General features: G+C 34.5%; 1 non-coding gene across 1 annotated transcript; it reads right to left on the bottom strand.

Moving 5' to 3' along the window:
* Nucleotides 1-507: 507 nt before the first annotated feature.
* On the bottom strand, nucleotides 508-611 carry LOC136315804 (U6 spliceosomal RNA). The gene has a single exon (XR_010727587.1). It is a non-coding gene; the product is annotated as a U6 spliceosomal RNA (small nuclear RNA).
* Between the last annotated feature and the right edge of the window lie 5,018 nt (nucleotides 612-5,629).

Raw genomic sequence — 5,629 nt, 5'->3', positions numbered from 1 at the left:
TGGTTCTACGTAGACTCAGAAAGAAATGGCATAAAATTGAAATTCTGTATTAATATAGGAGTCATAATATGTAGAAAATAGCTTAAGGGCAATATCAAACATCTACTACTTGCAGGTAAAAGATTTAAGATGACTATTTTAGGAAAATTCTCTGATTTTATAAATTATTGAATGGTATTATTTTAGGTCATGATGCATTTTAAACGACTGTCTCCATTAGTTCTACATCACTTAATATTTTTTCCTATATTACTTTGTATCACATAGCAATATAAAGAAGAAAGACATTGATTTGGCTTAGTCTTGCCAGAATTTGCTGATTCTGTGATAGCTACTGACATCATTGGAAAAAGGCTGTAGAATAATTCAGCCAAGATTAAAGAAATTTTTTAACCAAAATTGATATTGGCTAAACACACATTTCCAACTTGCTTTTCATTGTAACAACCATGTTCTTTTGAAAGTATTGTTGTACTCCTTGTTTTTACTATTTAATGGTGGTGTTTTTTAAATATGGAATGCTTTACTAATTTGTATGTCATCTTGTCCAGAGACCATGCTAACCCTCTGTTTTATTTTAATATTAGTATATGTGTTACCAAAGTGAGCACTACTGTTTTTATCAATAGATGTCAAAGTTCTATATTAAATTCTTACATCATCTATACATATCTGTGATGAAAGTTTTTCATATATAAAAATATAGATAGCATATGTTCATTTTAGCAAGTTATTAATTTAAAAATCTTTTGGGAGATTTAATAGATGTAAATGTGTTCTTGAAAAACTTCAGTTATTGATTATTTCAAATAACAGTACTGCTTAATATAAAAAAAGACTTGAAATAAATCTGAAAAATATATAATAATCTTTAATGATAGCAGCTGACAGAAGAACAAGGCTGTAATTAAATTCCACTCCATGAAAAAGGAACTCTATTCATAATATAGCTTCCAGAATTCATTTTCTTATATCATTAAAGGTTTTAGAGCAAAAACCAATCAATAAATACAGCAAATAGTTCTTGTTTTTGTTTTTTTTTCTTTTGTATTTTTCTGAAGCTGGAAATGGGGAGAGACAGTCAGACAGACTCCCACATGCGCCCAACCGGGATCCACTCGGCACGCCCACCAGGGGCAACGCTCTGCCCACCAGGGGGCGAGCTCTGCCCCTCCGGGGCATCGCTCTGGGGCAGAGGCCAAGGAGCCATCCCCAGCGCCCGGGCCATCTTTGCTCCAATGGAGCCTTGGCTGCGGGAGGGGAAGAGAGAGACAGAGAGGAAGGGGGGGTGGAGAAGCAAATGGGCACTTCTCCTATGTAACCTGGCGGGGAATCAAACCCGGGTCCCCCGCACGCCAGGCCAACACTCTACCGCTGAGCCAACCGGCCAGGGCCAATAGTTCTTGTTTTATACTATAAAAAGCACTTTAATGCCTATATGAATATATATTTAGGCTAATAAGATATATAGCACAAATAAATAAAATAAGGCATATTATTCAATAAATAGAGTATATTCCATGATACTCCAGATTTATCCATGTTGTCACTAATGAGAGGAGTTCCTTCTTTTATAGGCTGAATAATATTTCTTTGTATGTATATCTCACATGTTTCTTCTCCATTTATTTGCCCACATATATTAGATTGCTTTTCATATCTTGGCTATTGTGAATAATGTTTCAATAGATATGGGAGGGCAGATATCTCTTCAAGATTCTGATATCAGTTTTAATATTAATAATACCCAGTAATGGTATTAATAGAACATATGTAGTTCTATTTTTAAACTTTTGAGGAACCTCTATATATTTTTCTATAGTGCCAGCCTCAATTTACATACCCATGAACAATGTACAAGGGTTCTCTTTTCTCCACATCTTCACCAAAACTTGGGAATTATTTTGTTTGTTTTGTTTCTGATAATAGCAATCCTTACAGGTGTGAGATAATATCTCATTGTGATTTTTATTTGCATTTTTGATGACTAATGATGTTGAATTACCTTTTTATATACTTATTGGTCATTTTTATGTCTTCTTGGAGATGCTGGTTCAGTTACTTTGCTCATTTACTAGTTGAATTATTTTTTCTTGCTATTGAGTTGTAGGAGTTCCTTATCATTTTTTTATTGATTTTAATTTACTGTATTTACATAGATCAAGTGTCACTCAAATGCATCCCCCTTCCCCCATATTCCCCTCAACATCTTCCTTGTCCCCCTCCGTAGAGTGCCTTCCTCCCTTCCCTTCAGGTTTATCCCCTCCTATCATCCCCTTTCCTCTGACTTCTTTTCCTCTGGTCCCTTTGATATTAACCCTTTATCAGACATATAGCTGGTAAGTATATTCTCCTATTCTGTAGGCTATCTTTTAATTTTGTTTATTGCTTCTTTTGTTATTCATAAGCTGATTTTTAATGTTCTGCATTTCTTTTATTTTCAACCATTTTATTGAGGTATGATTGACATACTAAAAGCTGTATATTTTTAATGGGGACAACTTATTGAGTTTGGAGGTAATTATATACCTGAGAAACCATCAAAGCTTTTTATTTATGAGAAATTTACAAGGCTTTATGAGAAATATAAAATAGCCAAACTTAATAGAAGCAGAGTAGAATAATGGTTGCCAGGGTCTGGGAGAAGGAAGAATGAGCAGGTATAACTCAAAGGATACAGTTTCAGTTATAAAAAATAAATAAATGTTAGAGCTCCACCATATATTGCAGTACCTATAGGTAATAATGTATTATATAGTCGAAAATTTATTGAAGGTAGATGTTAAGTTTGTTTTTATTAAAAATAATTATTATAATAATAAAGAAGTTTGGAGGAAAGTTTGGAGGTGATAGATATATGTTCATGGTTTCACAAGTATATGCTTCTCTTCAAACTCATCAAGTTTATATAGGTATGTATAGGTTTTTATATTTCAACTATACTTCAATAAAGTGTTTTTTAAGAAAGAGTATATTTTTCTAAAATAAACCTTATCCTTTTTCTCCATGTCATATATGCATCTCCAAAATCTCAAATATTACCGATTGAATTATGATTACTTATTTACTGTAATAAATTAAATGTTTGGAGGAGAACTTATAAATGTGCAATATTTTGGGATAGTCAGTAAGAGTGTACAAATACTGATACTTAAGATAAATGTTATGTTTCATGAACACAAGCATAAAAAATAAAACTGAGTTTGAAACTTGGCTCAACTGCTTCCCTACTGGTGACTTTGGGCAAGTTTCCTTATCAGAAAATGGAGATGGTAACTACCCTAAAGGTAGGTTTTTAACATGAAATCATAAATGCATACAATGATTTGGGAAAAGGTCTGTCATTTAATAATCACTCAGTAAAAGGTTATTATGTCACTAATCAATTTTGAAGGATAACATGAAAAGAGAAATAAAAAAATAAATGCTAGTCCAAGTACTAATAACCTAAATATTCAGTGAGCTGAATACCATTCAGAGTTTAGTCTGAGAAATCTTAATTAATAGTCATTCATTTCTTTTCTCATATAACAGTTTTGGAAGAATTCTGATATTTTTTGAGGAGATGGACTCTACTTTTTGGCAATTGCTTTCTTTAGGACCATGATGTAAAAACAGTTAAATAGATATAATGTTAGAAATTATGGGATAAAAGAGTATTAATTTGGTGGGCCAAATAGAATTTCTGTGTGTGTAACAATTTTTAGAAACTGACCGCAAGCTGCCTGATACTATATTTCCATATGCATCCTCAAAGTAACATGAGCCACAAAATGCTTAGCTCCAAAGCTTCCTAGTTGGCTGGGTTATAACTTTGCTTATCAACTTTGGAAAGCTTTACAGCTGAACTTTAAAATAAATCCACATGATTTGAGGCTTTAAATTTATTTTTTTGGAATATTAATCTAAAAAAACAACAAACATTTGTTCTGTCCAAATGTGCCTTTGGCTGTCTTAAACCATGCCGCACAATTCCTCTGTGAATGACTGTGAACCTTATATTGCCTTTCTGTCACCGTAAGTTCCATGAAAGGCAGTAACTCCTTACTGGATATTTGTTCACCTGTCGCATCTATTCCAATAAAAAGCTGAAATAAACATATACTTGAATTGCTTGGAGGACTTATTCACAGAGAAATTATCTGTCAGGAAGTTAGTAATATCCATGAGACATTCATCTCTTCTCTGTGTGTAGTAGGCCACCAGATGGTAGCTCTCCACAGCTCTCCCGGGCTGTGAATTGGCACTAATTGAAACAACAACACTCATTTTAAGGCTCCTATAGAGAAGCCGTGTCCCCTGATCTCCAAATCCTCTAAACCACAAATTTAGAGTGTACTGCACTTAACGTTACTGTTTTTATTTTGCAAAAATGAATAACATCTTTACAGAAAATGTTACCCATGTGGTAGAAAAAAAAATCCTTGAAATTCTATCATTTACATTTCACATAAATTAATCCTAATTCTAAATGGCTCCAAATAGCATTTCTTTCCAAGATGATATGAAGCATTGCTGTAATGAACTTCACTCTAAGAAGGATATTATTTTGAATTGCTTTGATTTCTTTGAAGATATAAGATATACATAGATTTTTTAATGACGGGAAATAAAAATAAATTACTTTTTTATTATATTCTGTATCATTTTTATGGCCATGAGCTAGACAGACAAGAATACACTTAAGCCTCCCTGGCTGGTTGGCTCAGTGGTAGAGCGTTGGCCTGGCGTGCAGAAGTCCCGGGTTCGATTCCCGGCCAGGGCACACAGGAGAAGCGCCCATTTGCTTCTCCACCCCTCCCCCTCTCCTTCCTCTCTATCTCTCTCTTCCCCTCCCGCAGCCGAGGCTCCACTGGAGCAAAGATGGCCGGGCACTGGGGATGGCTCCTCGGCCTCTTCCCCAGGCTCTAGAGTAGCTCTGGTCGCAACAGAGCGACGCTCCAGAGGGGCAGAGCATCGCCCCCTGGTGGGCAGAGCGTCGCCCCCTGGTGGGCGTGCCGGGTGGATCCTGGTCGGGCGCATGCGGGAGTCTGTCTGACTGTCTCTCCCCGTTTCCGGCTTCAGAAAAATACAGAAAAAAAAAAAAAGAATACACTTAAGCCAATAATAGCTATTCAAATAAGTAATGCCCCTTCTAATTATTTTTTAGCAAATATTTCATATTGGTCAAGTTCTGAATTGTTGACAAAATACTATAATAAAATCTTGATTCACTTTAGCAAATATTGATTGAGAAATCAATGTGCTATTCATTATGCTAGGCATAGAAGAACAGATATGGTTAGGAAATAATTTCCAAATATCTAATAAGAGAGAAATCAGTATAGATGTAGACACAAAAGAATGATTTCGGGGAAATTGTGGTATTATATTAGAGACACAAAAATAACTTTCCATGGGAATTTTGGGAAAAACATTGAAATGTCATGAAAAATAAAAAGGATTAGAATAGATGAAGATAGGTCAAGGACATTCCAGACAGAGCAAAGTTATCAAAGAATAAAATATAAAAGTAGTTGAAGTAATTTTCAGAAAAGAGGTTGAGTAAACAATAAAATGATACATGGACTCTATTCTGGAAGTTTATTGGTGACTTTACACAAATACAGTTTTCATTGACATGGAATTA

Source organism: Saccopteryx bilineata, chromosome 11 (genome assembly GCF_036850765.1).
Source record: "Saccopteryx bilineata isolate mSacBil1 chromosome 11, mSacBil1_pri_phased_curated, whole genome shotgun sequence".
In the NCBI taxonomy this organism is placed as follows: domain Eukaryota; kingdom Metazoa; phylum Chordata; class Mammalia; order Chiroptera; family Emballonuridae; genus Saccopteryx; species Saccopteryx bilineata.
The sequence above is the reverse complement of the archived record's forward strand: the minus strand, read 5'-3'. Positions and strand labels throughout refer to the sequence as shown.